Source organism: Pleurodeles waltl, chromosome 4_1 (genome assembly GCF_031143425.1).
Source record: "Pleurodeles waltl isolate 20211129_DDA chromosome 4_1, aPleWal1.hap1.20221129, whole genome shotgun sequence".
NCBI classification, from domain to species: domain Eukaryota; kingdom Metazoa; phylum Chordata; class Amphibia; order Caudata; family Salamandridae; genus Pleurodeles; species Pleurodeles waltl.
The window spans coordinates 25,690,028-25,706,126 of record NC_090442.1 but is presented as its reverse complement, the minus strand read 5'-3'; the positions used below and the strand labels follow the sequence as shown (position 1 = coordinate 25,706,126).

General features: G+C 46.1%; 1 protein-coding gene across 1 annotated transcript in view; it reads right to left on the bottom strand.

Moving 5' to 3' along the window:
- LOC138287289 (oocyte zinc finger protein XlCOF6-like) overlaps nucleotides 1-16,099 on the bottom strand; it is a 239,370-nt gene that overhangs the window by 96,767 nt on the left and 126,504 nt on the right. The window lies entirely within an intron of this gene.

Genomic DNA, 16,099 nt, shown 5'->3' with positions numbered 1-16,099 from the left:
ACCTTATCAGGTATGGACCTATCAGGAGGGGTCTCTGTTGTGACCTGCTGTCACTGGTCACTCAGAGCCCTCCAGAGTGCCCCCACACCTTGCAAAGCAAGTTGGCTGAAGTCTGGGACACACTGGAGGAGCTCTGGGCACCACCCTTGCCACGCGCACAGCAACACCCATTGCACAGTGCTGTGTGTGAAGGGGCCGTATTTACAATGTGGCATTAAGCCACAAAAGTGGTTTAATGCCAGCTTGTAAATACGGTGCTGGGCATAGCGCAACCGGAGCGTCATGTAAAGTGACACTCCAGTGGCACTAGGGGCTCTTAAATATGCCCCTAAGTGTCAGTATGTAGCACTTTGAAGTCACCATCCTCAGATACTCCCTGCACTACAGTGCAAGCCACAGAATAGTTTTGCTCAATGCCAGTTACAGGCTCTTTGCGCTTCTGGTGCTGTGATGAATACTTCTCCAAAGGGATGAAAGCTGTCTCAGGATTGGGTGCCATTTCCACTCTGAGGCAGTCATGAATCTCAGAGTGAACATAGAGCAGTCATTATCCATGAAAGAGCAGGTTCTATCTACCATCGGAGATGAATTGATATGAGGCACCTGCTGAGGAAAGCATGTTCTTTCCTTCCTCTCTCAGCCAGAAACACTTTAGTGCAGGCGCTAATAACCAGCAGACTAGATTATGGAAATGCATTACTTGCTTCTGCAAATGAAACCCTGCCCAGGATACAATACGTAGCACGGCTCTTCTGCAATCTCCCTTCTGGCCCTGCTTCCACACCTCTTCTGAGAACCTTACACTGCCTAACAGTTAGGCAAAGAATCATTTCTAACATTTGTTGTCTTACACACAGTTCATTAGTGGGCAAAGGTCCAAGATATTTACATCAGAAGATCAGACATTATTGCCTTTCCAGGACCCCAAGATCTATGGACAAAGCTTTACTCACAGTCCCTCAAATGTGACTGTCAAGATGCAGAGGCAGATCTTTTTCCTACTTGGCCCCTTCTTACTGGAATAACTTACCATATTACATCCCTACGTGCACTGACCATATCAAATTTAGAAAAATGCCCAAGGCAGTTTTGCTTTAACTTAGTTAAAACTTTGCCTGTGTCTGTCTACAGCGCCTAGATACCTCTCCTGGGGTGATTCATGCGATACTTTAAGATAAATTAACAAATGCAAGTGCTAAACTTAACTAAAGAATCCATTTGAAATATTTAACATCATTTTATAGTTTTATCTATGTTCAGTCAAGTATTGTGAGCATTTTTGCACATGTGTGCGCATCCAAATTTCTGTATTCTAAAATGATTCTAGGTACGTAACCAGGTTGAACACTGGGGAAACGGAACTCTTCACAGGTGAGTGACATGGCCACATCAAAACCTGGTACTGTAAATGATTCTTGATTGTGTTTAAATCACGCTTTGCTCTGTGCCGCTTGCTTTGAATGATATTGAACTTGAAACTGTGGTTCACTCTTCAGAGAAATCACATGTGGTGCGGAGTCTTTATTAACATGTAGTAAGTCCAGTGGTCATGCCACCTAAATACCAAAGGAGAAACAAACCCCCTTCTGCACCCCGAGTCACCTCCTGCATCAAAGCACAGTCTATGTTGATGACTCTTTACTCTGTTGAAGTTTTGGCGTCCCTTTTCCGAGTATACTTTGCCCATCTATCAATGGTATCTTTCCATGTCCAGGAGTCCTACGCCGTAACCTTTTTGGGCATGTTCGACCTCTATTGTCTCTGTTCAGGATTGATAGAAGTAAGTCCCACATTTTAGTAAATTTGAGTGATTTATTTTTCAAGTCATATGCAGCTTTTTAATTGGCTATCATCTGTCACAGTCTCTGAAGCCAAAGCCCCACAGTGGGGGCCATGGCTCTTCCCCATGAACTGCAAGCTGTTTGCTTGGGAGCCAAGTAGTAATTGAGAGAATTTCCTCCCCCTAGACAAATGGAGTAGGCATGTGCCCTCTATTGAAATACATAGAATGACAGAAGCTGCATTTGTGCCAAAGTCCATGCCCCCAATATCTGCTGTAATTGATAGTATTGATGCTCAAAAATCTTCTTTTGATTTTATTTAAAACATATGTCTCTGTGTGTCTTTCTTTTAACATTTTGGAGAGCACAAACGGCTTTGATAATAAAAGTATGTTAAACGAAAGACTCACCCACATGATGATTATTTTGAATAAAAAATGTATTAAATATTTTTCTAATAATTACTATTATTCAACATTGCATTGTGTGGATTACTGAAATATACATTTGAATGAAAACAGTGATTTTTCGAGAAAGATGATTCTTATATATATTATGCTGTACATGTTTTATGTAAATTGATGTATGTTAGAAATGGGAGTTTTGGTTGGCTAAGGTATGCCCCTAAGCCAGGCAGAACCCACCCACTCTAGTCAGGGTGGGGGAGTTACACACCCATGATAACCCCTGCCCCCCCCCTTGGTAGCTTGGCACGAGTATCCAGGCCCATCCCAGAGGCAATGTGTAAAGCGTGTGCGCAAAACACATAACACATGTGATGCACTATCCCCACTACAAAGGAAACACAACACCAAGTTATGTAAAAATAAAACTGTACACAACATTATTAGACCAAACACAACATGTCAGTAATGCCCTGCTACCCAAGCAGCTGTCAGAACGTTACACAGTACTGTTACTCTGCAAAAACCCGCAGTAGTGACATATAACACACAGGGGACTTATTATTCTGCAACATAATCAGTAGTCAGGAAAAACATTACTACAATAATGCACCTCATAGGATCCTCATAAATGCCCACACCAGGAACATCAGGAAATGTATGGCAAATCATAGAAACAGAAACACATCACCCCGGTAAACACACCCTCGTAAAACCAACATGTGTGCCCCACACCAGGAACATCAGGAAATGTATGGCAAACCATAGAAACAGAAACATATCACCCGGTAAACACACCCTCGTAAAACCAACATGTGTGCCCCATACCAGGAACATCAGGAAATGTACGGCAAATCATAGAAACAGAAACATATCACCCGGTAAACACACCCTCGTAAAACCAACATGTGTGCCCCATACCAGGAACATCAGGAAATGTACGACAAATCATAGAAACAGAAACATATCACCCGGTAAACACACCCTCGTAAAACCAACATGTGTGCCCCATACCAGGAACACCAGGAAATGTACGGCAAATCATAGAAACAGAAACACATCACCCGGTAAACACACCCTCGTAAAACCAACATGTGTGCCCCATACCAGGAACACCAGGAAATGTACGGCAAATCATAGAAACAGAAACACATCACCCGGTAAACACACCCTCGTAAAACCAACATGTGTGCCCCACACCAGGAACACCAGGAAATGTACGGCAAATCATAGAAACAGAAACACATCACCCGGTAAACACACCCTCGTAAAACCAACACGTGTGCCCCACACCAGGAACACCAGGAAATGTACGGCAAATCATAGAAACAGAAACACATCACCCGGTAAACACACCCTCGTAAAACCAACATGTGTGCCCCACACCAGGAACACCAGGAAATGTACGGCAAATCACAGAAACAGAAACACATCACCCCGGTAAACACACCCTCGTAAAACCAACATGTGTGCCCCACACCAGGAACACCAGGAAATGTACGGCAAATCATAGAAACAGAAACACATCACCCCGGTAAACACACCCTCGTAAAACCAACATGTGTGCCCCACACCAGGAACACCAGGAAATGTATGGCAAATCATAGAAACAGAAACACATCACCCCGGTAAACACACCCTCGTAAAACCAACATGTGTGCCCCACACCAGGAACACCAGGAAATGTATGGCAAATCACAGAAACAGAAACACATCACCCCGGTAAACACACCCTCGTAAAACCAACATGTGTGCCCCATACCAGGAACACCAGGAAATGTACGGCAAATCACAGAAACAGAAACACATCACCCGGTAAACACACCCTCGTAAAACCAACATGTGTGCCCCATACCAGGAACACCAGGAAATGTACGGCAAATCATAGAAACAGAAACACATCACCCCGGTAAACACACCCTCGTAAAACCAACATGTGTGCCCCACACCAGGAACATCAGGAAATGTACGGCAAATCATAGAAACAGAAACACATCACCCCGGTAAACACACCCTTGTAAAACCAACATGTGTGCCCCATACCAGGAACACCAGGAAATGTACGGCAAATCATAGAAACAGAAACACATCACCCCGGTAAACACACCCTCGTAAAACCAACATGTGTGCCCCATACCAGGAACACCAGGAAATGTACGGCAAACCATAAAAACAGAAACACATCACCCGGTAAACACACCCTCGTAAAACCAACATGTGTGCCCCATACCAGGAACACCAGGAAATGTACGGCAAATCATAGAAACAGAAACACATCACCCCGGTAAACACACCCTCGTAAAACCAACATGTGTGCCCCACACCAGGAACACCAGGAAATGTACGGCAAATCATAGAAACAGAAACACATCACCCGGTAAACACACCCTCGTAAAACCAACATGTGTGCCCCACACCAGGAACACCAGGAAATGTACGGCAAACCATAGAAACAGAAACATATCACCCGGTAAACACACCCGCATAAAACCAACATGTGTGCCCCAAGAAGAAGATCAGAAAACATATGGCCAGTCATGAAAACCATATCAGCATAAATACCCATGGCAGGATCATTCTCTAATTCGGTCTAGGATGAAGGGGCCCCCAGTGCTCATCGGTGCCAAAACAGGGACCACCTGGTGAATAGGGAAGGGGAGGGGGCAGTCGCATCCCCTCCATTCCTATGTAGGGACCCCTCCTGGGGCCCGCGCCTGAACTGAGGTGCCCACTGTCCCTGTGAACCCCTTGGGTGGCTACGGGGCATCACTGGGGAAACAGGGGACCCAAAAGAACAATGTAACTTCAATCGGAGCGGCACGCTTCTCTGGAAGCGACTGGGGGTAGAGGGGACTTACCCTCTCCTCCCCCGGATCTGCTCTCACAGCAGCCCTGGGGTCTGGATGGACCTCTAGTGAGGTCTCCCTCCCTCCTGGGGCTGCTATCATCCACTCCCCTGCACCCGATCTGTTTTTTGAGTGTGACTCCTGCTCTCAGGCCACGGCAGTGAAACCTGACAACAGTCAGGACCGGATGGTGCCCTGGGGGCGCTCTCCGTAGTGAGCTTCGCGCCGGGGGCACCGCTAGGATCGCGCTCGCTCCAGGCTTCATTTCTTCATGCCCCGGGAGCACCAGCACAGCGAGCTTCTGACACAATTTGAAACAAGGAATGCCCGGGTCGCATCAGTGATCTCCCTCGGACAAGCACTCTCCAAGGTGCTATGGCAGTAAAACAAAGCGCACACAAGGCTCTCTCGGGTGGATTGCTCCTCATGCGCTACAAGCAGGCAATTGCAGGGGGCAGGGGCCGCAGCACCCAGCCATTGTGGACACAAAGTGGAGCACAGGGCGGCAGGGCCCAGCAAGAGGCCAGTACAAGGGGGATGCAGTCAGTGGCAGTTTCTCCTAGTGACCCAGCAGATCACAGGTCAGCACAGCAGCAGTAGTCTAAGGCGGTTACTGGTGAGTCCTTCCAGCAGCATTCTGTGTCTAGTTACAAGTATGTTAAAAGTGTCTCCTTACATGGAGAAAATCCCCTGTACTTATACTCAGCTTTGCAAGGCATTCACAAAGAAGGGGAGAAAATGTTCCAACCAGTTACAACTGGTTCTAGGAGTGTCCCCGCTCTCCTCCAGCACAGGCTCCAGACATCAGTTGGGGGTAAACAAGCCCTTTGTGTGAGGCCAGGGCACAGCCTTTACAACTGTAGGTGTGCCCCGCCTCCCCTTCTCTCAGCCCAGGAAGAACATTCAAAAGGCAGATGCACCTCTGTGACACCTCCACCCTCTCTGAGTACAGGCTGTCTGAAAGGTATGCACAAAGCCTAGCTGTCAGTCTGCCCCAGAAGTGGATTGGAGTCAAGATGTATACCACCAGAGTCATAAGCACAGAGAAATGCTCACTTTCTAAAAGTAGCATTTCTATAATGGTAATAAAATATCTTCCTTTGCGATTAGGCAGCATTTATCACTACCATTACAACCATACCAAACATGCCTACGCTACCCCTCATAGATCAGACATTATCCCTTAGATATAAGGTAGGGCATTTCCAATACACTCCTATGAGAAGGCAGCTCTCACAGAAGTGAGAAACCAAATAGGCTGTTTGTCACTACCAGGACAGGATACACAACCAGGCACTGTCCTACCTTCTACATACATAGCCGCCTGCCCCTAGGGCTAGCTACGGCCTACCGTAGTGGTGACTTACATGTAGTAAAAGGGGAGTTCCAGGCATGGCAACAAAATTTAGATGCCAGGTCCCTGTGGCAGTAAACTTAACACGCAGGCCCTGCGCTAGCAGGACTCAGGCAAGTTTGAAAGGCTACTTCTGTGGGTGGAGCAAGCAGTGCTGTAGGCCCACTAGTACCATTTAAGTTACAGGCCATAGGTATAGGTATACCACTATACAAGGAACTTACAGGTAAATTAAATGTGCTAATCAGGTATAAGCCAATCATACTAAGTATACAAGGGAGAGCACATGCACTTTAGCACTGATCTGCAGGAATAAAGTGACCAGAGTCCTACAGCCAACAATAAGAGGACAGAAAAAATAGGAGTAAGGAGGCAAAAAGTTTGGGGCTGATGCTGTAAAAAGGGCCAGGTCCAACATGACCCCCTACCAGTCTAAAGCCAGGGGGGACCAATCAATACCTTGATGGACTTCCTTGCTTGAGGCGATAGAACATGGACCTTGGTCCACAACTGCAGGGGCACGTTACAGTTCTACACCACTCTGAACCCAGTTGGATCCCTCTGTCTATGTTTCCCAGACAATCTAAGGTAACCCATGGAGGCGTCCTAGTTGTCTGTGGCCGGAGCCAGGTCCCAGGCCATCCGGGGCCTCTGGTCTCTGAAACCGCTCTGAGTGGAGGGCGGGGCCCCAGATCAATAGCATCCTGTATCCACTCTACTATGTATATTGAAGTCAATAGGCCCACTTGTTATATTTTGGGGTTGTGACTCTTTAACCAAATCATTAGTCTTCCTCACTGTGGCCAGGACGTGCAAATCCAACTGCACCCTGCGCGTGCCAGAAGGCCATGTGTGGCATGGAGTTGGCTGCTCACACGGGGTTGGGTGCAGGGCCTGTCCACAGATGAAGCCTGTGGCCAACCTCATGACTATGTGTGATGTGTGATGTGAGGTTGCGTGTGTGCAAGGGCCTGGCTGCAAAAACGTTAACGTAGGGACCGTGATGACCGCACGTGACTGGGGTTAGCTGCCCTCTGGGAGTTGGAGGCAGGGCCTGGCAGCAGACCAGCCCTGCGGCTAACCCCATGCCATGCATAGTAATGAGTTGTAATTACATTAAACATTACTTTAGAAATTCACTGAAGAAAAACAAAGGTTAACGTGACATAGTTAGGTAGAAATTTCAGTGCCAACTTAACATATTAAACTAAAAAAACAGTCACTAATCTATTATTAAAGCATCATAGAGTAACGAATTGTCATTTACAGACAGCACATTTTCCCTTCAAGTGACCACTAAGGCCCTCTTTACAACCCTTGCGGTGGGTGATAAATTGGCGGTAATACTTCCAACAGGCTGGCGGTAAGTACAGCCAAATTATGACCATGGTGGTGATATCTCTGATAGACAGCCAATGTGCCACACCAACCGCCACTGCAGAAACAGCCACCACGTCGGTAGCCGCCTAAAGCCAGGTGGAAGTCAAAGTTCCGCCCACCATATTAAGACCCTGCAAACCGCCTCCTTTTCCGGGGCGGTACCAATGCTAACAAAAGCCTGGCAGAAACAGAGCACAAAAGTCAAAGGACTCACCATTGGAGACACAGGGAAGAACCACACCACCATGGAACCAGAACTGCAAGTTTTCCGGATTATCTTTTTACGTTATACCCCTGTACTGCCATTTGATAAAGTTTGTTTTGACCAATGACTTTGTGTTTCACCACTGCGCATATTAGTTGCTCAATGTTCACCAGTAGCACATGGTATGTTTTGTTCAGTTGAGCCGCCTATGGGCTTTGACATGGCATTAGCCATTACTTTCTGTATTCAGTTTAGCCGCCTATGGGCTTTGACATTGCATTAGTCATTACATTCTGTATTCTGCCTATTGGCTTTGACATGCTGTATCCAGTCTAGCCGCCTATTGGCTTTGACATTGCATTCCTATTGGCTTTGACATGATATTATATATTGCATTTTGTATTCAGCTCCGCTGCCTATTGGCTTTGACATGATATTATACATTGCATTTTATATTCAGCTCAGCTGCCTATGGGCTTTGACATGATATAAGACATTGCATTTTGTATTCAGCTTAGATGCCTATTGGCTTTGACATGACACTAGACATTGCATTTGATATTTAGGTTAGCTGCCTATTGCCTTTAACATGACATTGCATTTGATATCTAGGTTAGCTGCCCATTGCCTTTAACGTGGAGTTAGACATTGCAGTTGAGAATCCAAGCTGTATTTTTCCAAGCTGTGTTTTTGCACCAGAGAACCAAGATGTTTTTCTCACAGTAGACTAGACATGATAAGAGAGAGTACATGGGTGTTGTTTTTTCTTCGCTTGAGCTTGGGAACAGGAGTAGTCTTGGAGACCTGGCCAGTCTCCAAAAGGCTTGCTCAGTTTCCCAGGTCTGAGAGGAGGGGGCACACCTTTGTAACGAATGACACAGGCTGCAGAGAGTCAGATTCGAATCTGCCGGACCTCGTGCTGGAGCTTGGCGCCAGCTGCCAGCATCCCGTGTGGGTAGATGAAACTCTTTCTCGCGGCTGACAGGGGTCATCAGCTTGCAGACCTTAGAAAGATGTAGCTGTAAATAGTTCCTACACGGTGAAGTATTTGTTTTGCTTTGCATTCAATATCTTATAAATATAACCTGCTGTGTATATTGCAAACTGATATATTTTGTTTGATTAACGCGGACTTGAAAGCTACTAATTCGTCATTCATTCATAAACATTGTGGTTGGGGAAGAATAAAATAACAATAAAAGTCTTCTTTGACCTCACAAGTGCATTTCTAGTGTGTTATGTTAGTGCTTAGAAACTAAATAAGAGGAAAGCACTACAATTGGTACCAGAAGTGGGGTCGGTCATTAAGAGGTGATTAAGAAGGGGTTTGACGAGTTAGTAGATTTCTAAGTGCACACTTTAAAAGTGTAATTGTTTTTTTGTTGTTTGGAGAATTACAGAAATTGTTCTGTTTGGAGAATCACAGTAGCACGGCAGACCATGTCTGAGAATACATGTGTTGATGAACTGCCTGATGGTGCTAAGAAAAACTGTGAATTGTTTTCTGTTTGGGGAATTACAGAAGAAAATGCATGTGTAGAAAACGTGTGTTTTGGAAGTAATGATGACAGAAGGGTCTGGATACCTTTATCTGCTTACAGAGAAATGCAGGAGAAATGTAGGAAGTTGGAACATGAAAATAGGAATTTACGTGAGCAAATTAGCCCGACTGAAAGTTATAAAAAGGCTGTTTTTGAAGAATCTTTCTTGTCCCATTCCAGTAATGAGGGGGTTAAGACAGCTCCGAGCTGCACTGAGTTTCCGTGTGAGCCAGGGTTTTTGGCAGCCAAAATGCATTCCTTAACTGATAACACGGACGAGAGAGACCAGAATGTGATTTACGAGTTACCGTTGCAAAATGCACAAGTAAAACGAAAGATTTTAGAGCAAGAGCCGAGTTTCATTAGCTTGTTTGATTTTTGGAAAAAGAAAAGCCATCATTTGAGTGAAATCCTAACACTTTTGTATATGGTCACTGTGAAAAATTATATGCAGCTGCGCGCTTGTGATTTGGCAAATGAAATAATGCAGACTTTAGGTTTCTGCGCAGTGCAAGAAGGAAAAACTGATGTACATGTAATTCAAGAACAAGGGAAGAAAATAGTGCCCCTAGCTAGAATCATGCAATGGATCTGGTACTTGCAAGACAGGGCTAGAGTACCACAGGTAAAAGAGTTATCAACGAAATTGTGTGCACCATTTGAATTCGTGTCCACTGAAGATAAAAAGCATGTTTGTTTTACTAATGATTCATTGACTGAAATGTTGTTTTCTGGCACAGTAGAAGGAACAGCGTTGTATAATGTGTGTCAGATTTTAAAGCAAGAGCTACGTGAGATGTGTCATTTTTATGCTGATTTTTGGTTCTTTGATAATGTTTTAGCCACATGGCTTGCACCTAACTGGTTCAATTACCTTGCAGATGTTAATGAGAAAAATTCAGAGAGAGAAGTGTTCACCCAGAATTCTGCCTTAGTGGGGATGGCTAAGTGGGTGCCCCAGAAATGTGAACAGCTGAGAGAAAAAGCCACTTACAGGTGGGCAGAGATGAGAGAGATGCACATTCCCCTAGATTTGATAAAAACTGTGCAGCACGCACAAAAGCAATCTGTCATGCAAGCAGTCACAGAGCAGTTGGGGAGAGGAAAGTTACCAGGACAGAAATGGCAAATTGATCAGGTTTTAGGGAGAGTGATTGCTGCAGATTACCAAGGAAAAATCGAAATTATGCTGATACCTAGAAAAGAATCTGATTCATTCATACAAATTGGAGACAGAATGGCCCAACTTGGCAAAAATGCAGTGAATGGAGGTTTGGTAAAGAATGAGTCTGCCCCAGCCCTTCTGACAGTGCAAGAAAAGGGAAGCTGTGGCGCAGCAGATAAAAACCTCAGTACTGATGTGTGGGCTGAAGCCCCAAGTGATCCTCCAGACCCTGCAGAAAATATAACAAAGGGCCCCAAAAACGTCCTGCTGATTATAAAACAGGGAAAGAAAGAGGAAGGGTGCAGTTTAAATGAAAAATGTTATTTGCAAGAAAAGTCATAATTGTTTCTTTTGCAGATCCTACCACGTTTCGCCACTGTCCCTGAGTGTGCTGTGTGGTCCCCCTTCCGGTGTGTGCGTGTGGGGTCGGGGAAGGGACCGAATCCCCAACCTGAACCTGGCTGAGTAAAGTGCCAGCACCATGGATCCATTTTGCGCAAACTGCGCCTTCAGTTCAAGTTCAACTTGTTTGCTGTGTTTTTTTTTTTTCCCTTCTCGTATGGAACTCTGACTTTTGCTTACCTTCCAGCAAACCTTTCAGGTGGACCGTGCACCTTTACATGAGCAGAACTCATGCCACATCAAATTGCTAACACTGTTGAATTAGAGACTCATTCAGAGTATAAAAATTGCCCAGTCTTTTCTATGTAGATGTATCTGATGTGAAAGGTTATGAGATCAATGTGTTAATCCACTTCTATTGCTTTACAGGGATTGCTTTGATCATTGAAATTTGATTTTCTGATAATGTTTTTTTTTTTGTGCTGATGTTTTTTGTTTTTGGTTTGACACAAGAGATACGTGAAACAAAAATTCATTGGTCAAAGGGCGGAATGTACTGCCATTTGATAAAGTTTGTTTTGACCAATGACTTTGTGTTTCACCACTGCGCATATTAGTTGCTCAATGTTCACCAGTAGCACATGGTATGTTTTGTTCAGTTGAGCCGCCTATGGGCTTTGACATGGCATTAGCCATTACTTTCTGTATTCAGTTTAGCCGCCTATGGGCTTTGACATTGCATTAGTCATTACATTCTGTATTCTGCCTATTGGCTTTGACATGCTGTATCCAGTCTAGCCGCCTATTGGCTTTGACATTGCATTCCTATTGGCTTTGACATGATATTATATATTGCATTTTGTATTCAGCTCCGCTGCCTATTGGCTTTGACATGATATTATACATTGCATTTTATATTCAGCTCAGCTGCCTATGGGCTTTGACATGATATAAGACATTGCATTTTGTATTCAGCTTAGATGCCTATTGGCTTTGACATGACACTAGACATTGCATTTGATATTTAGGTTAGCTGCCTATTGCCTTTAACATGACATTGCATTTGATATCTAGGTTAGCTGCCCATTGCCTTTAACGTGGAGTTAGACATTGCAGTTGAGAATCCAAGCTGTATTTTTCCAAGCTGTGTTTTTGCACCAGAGAACCAAGATGTTTTTCTCACAGTAGACTAGACATGATAAGAGAGAGTACATGGGTGTTGTTTTTTCTTCGCTTGAGCTTGGGAACAGGAGTAGTCTTGGAGACCTGGCCAGTCTCCAAAAGGCTTGCTCAGTTTCCCAGGTCTGAGAGGAGGGGGCACACCTTTGTAACGAATGACACAGGCTGCAGAGAGTCAGATTCGAATCTGCCGGACCTCGTGCTGGAGCTTGGCGCCAGCTGCCAGCATCCTGTGTGGGTAGATGAAACTCTTTCTCGCGGCTGACAGGGGTCATCAGCTTGCAGACCTTAGAAAGATGTAGCTGTAAATAGTTCCTACACGGTGAAGTATTTGTTTTGCTTTGCATTCAATATCTTATAAATATAACCTGCTGTGTATATTGCAAACTGATATATTTTGTTTGATTAACGCGGACTGGAAAGCTACTAATTCGTCATTCATATAACAACAATAAAAGTCTTCTTTGACCTCAGAAGTGCATTTCTGTTGTGTTATGTTAGTGCTTAGAAACTAGATAAGAGGAAAGCACTACAACCCCCCTGGAACACCAACGCCGATGAAGACAATGACGGTGAGTACAGCCGCCTAGCACACAAGGGAGGGTGGGAGGAAAAAGAGAGTGACACACACACGCACAACACACACCATTCACACACACACACCACACACATAACCAGCTGCACTACAAAAACTATTTGACTCCAAAAATCGGCAGAATAATGCAAGGACCACAGGAATTGACGAAAGTGATTGTAATCAGTTCAACATCAAAATTAATAATCTGATTTGGCCATGAAACATATATGTACACTTGTATAAAAAAGGGACACTGCCCACTCCACTCCAAAGTTCAAAGGGCCCACATGGACACAGGGCACAGTCCAAGGCCCAACTCGAATCCTGGAGTACATCCGGATAGAGCACTGCAGGGGCATCAGTTTACAAATAGGCAGGCACCTCAGTGGGGGAGGGGAGCACCTCAGCCAGATGCGGGAACAAGCCCACTGGTTCTGGAGGGGGCAACATGCCCATTGCTTTGTCCTGGGAAGTGCAAGGCCACAGTCTCTCAAGTGGGTGTCTTGCCCACTGGTTCTGGAGGGGGCAGTCCGCACAGTAGCCCCTGGAAGGTGGACTACATGGCGTCCGCCGGTGGTGATGGCTGCATGCTGGTGGTGGTTGGGAGAGGCTCCTGGGCAGCCCCTGCACTGACTGATGGCAGCATGCTGGTGGTGGTTGGGGGAGGCTCCTGTGAAGCCCCTGCACTCTGTGATGGCTGCATGCTGGTGGTGGTTGTGGGAGGCTCCTGGGCAGCCCTGCCCTATGTGATGGCAGGACATCCACAGCTTGTGGTGGGGGCCCTGTGACAGCTGGTGATGGTGGCGGTGTTTGCCTGACAGCTTCTGCTGTCGTAGAGTGCCTCTTGTCCTTCTGGTCATGGGCTGAGAATCCCTTTCCCTTCCTGGCAGGGGTGGATGGGCTCTTCCCCTCTCTGCCTAGTGGTGCAGGCTCCTTCCCCTTCCTCACAGCTCGTGCAGGCTCCTTCCCCTTCTTCACAGCTGGTGCAGGCTCCTTCCCCTTTCTCACAGCTGGTGCTGGACTCTTCCCTTTCATCCCAGGTGTTGCAGGCTTCTTCCCCTTCAGTGTTGATGGTCTGGTATCCCTACCACCACAAATAGGTCCCCGTGGATAGTTTGGCTGAGGTGCTGGGCTGTGTCCTTGCTACCCTGCCCATAAGTGCAGGATGTGGGGGAAGGAGTAGGGAAGAGGTCAATCTGGGAAAGGAAAAGCTTTTTAGGGACGTTGGGGCGGGAGGAGTTATGGGAGTGGAGGATGAGGGAGTGGTCGTCGGAGGTGTATGTCTGCTGGATTTGGGTACAGGTGCATGGGCTGTATGCTGTTGTGAGGTGGATTGCTGTTGGGTGTCTGAGTGCTTACGTTTGTGTAATGTAGGAGGGGGGTGGACAGACACGGTGGGAGAGAACACAGGGGACGCATGCATGGATGTTGTGGAAGTATCTGCCAGTGAGGTGTGTGTTCTGCTTGGTGTGGTGATGATGCTGGTAGTGGATATTGATGTAGTGCATGTAGGTGTGAGTGTGGACGTAACTGTGTGGAAGGTGGAGGAGGAGGAGGGGGAGACAGTTGAGACAGTGGATGTTGTCGTGTCTGCAACTGAATGGTGTTTGTGTGAGTGCCTATGGGATGAAGTGTGGCGCTTGTGTTTGCCTGTGCCACTCTTGTGTGTTGTCTTGTGTGCATGCTCGTCTGCCTGTGTCCTTGAGATGGAGGGGGTTGAGGAGATTGGGACTGGGATGTGGAAGTTGGAGAGGGAGGGTGGAAACAAGGACAATGACTGCCATCAGAGAGGAGGCCAGAGCCTGAATCAATCTCTTTTGGGCTGCCAAACCACCGTGAATGCCCTCCAGGAATGCATTGCATTGCTGCATCAGGGATGCCAGCCCCTGGATGGCATTCACAATGGTTGACTGCCCTACATAGATGGATCTCAGGAGGTCAATAGCCTCCTCACTCAGGGCAGCAGGGCTCACTGGGGCAGGGCCTGAGGTGCCTGGGGTGAAGGAGATGCCCACCCTCCTGGGTGAGCGGGCATTGGCAACCCGCTGAGGGGCTACTGGGAGGGCGACGCTGGTAAGGGGGGTGGCCGCTGTACCTGCAGCTGGGGTGGTCACAGAGGTGTCTGCATTCACCAGGGAGCTCCCATCGGAGGAGGTATCAGAATCTGTGTATCTGTGTTGTCCCCTCCAGTCTCCGCCGTGGTGCTCCCTTCACCCTCCATCCCACTGGTTCCCTCAGCATCGGTGGACTCTGCCTTGAGAGTCCTGTGGCATGCAGTTCCATCCATCGCCGGTGCCTCTGCTCCTTCACCAGATGATGCTAAGCACATGAGGACAGGATGACAAAACAAGAAAGGGGGGAGAGAGACAAAGGATACACTGGGCCAATGACTGCACCAACAACAGGGAAGAGGCAGGTAGAAAAAACCTGCACTTCCTAGAGGGATATTTTGGACATACATGCACAAGTTGACAGCATGACACTAGAATCGTTGTACAATCTCAAACTAGAAGAATGCTAACCTTAAATCAGCACTGGCCAATCTGAATGCACCTGCTGTTTTGTTGGACTCTTGATTTAGTTATTTGGCATTTGAAAATTCCATTATTTCTCTAGGGAGACATTATTACAGATTCTGGAGCATCACTGAACAGCAATTAGGAATATTCAGATTTAACTAAGAATTGGAATTAGCTTATGGGAGCCTCTGTATTTTTCTTCACCTGGACTCTGTATATTGACTTTTTTGTGACTGCAACATCCTTAATGCAGTCTGTAGGATTTGTTTTCTCTCCCTGGCTAAATTATTTTAATTGCTACTATTAACCAGTGGAAACTAGACTGTTAACTCACAAGACTATTAGTCCTACAAGGAAACAGGGACATTTCTGTGCAGTCACAACATTACCTCCCGGAAACCATTCTACCTTGGTATCACTATATTAACTTTCATAAATTTGCAACAGTGAGTACCCCTATTGCTTCTTTCTCTCCTTTCAGCCACTCGCTCAGCCAGGATACGAGGTGGCCCTAAATTGCCCCAATATCTCTTTTCAGCGCGCTGTTAAAGACGAATGTTTCAGTGGGCATAATATACACTGCCTAGATAACAAAGTGATTGAGTGATGGTTGTATAAAGAATTAGTGATCACGATACTGCAATACATCCGGAGATTCATGGTCCTGAATCGCAGGATAAATATGAAGAAAAGATTGGATTTTATCCTGCATTATTCACATGAATGAATACACAAGATCTTCATACTCATTTTAATCTCATGTTGGACGTCTTGCTAACAGTTGCATCTGTTATTCAGAATTAACT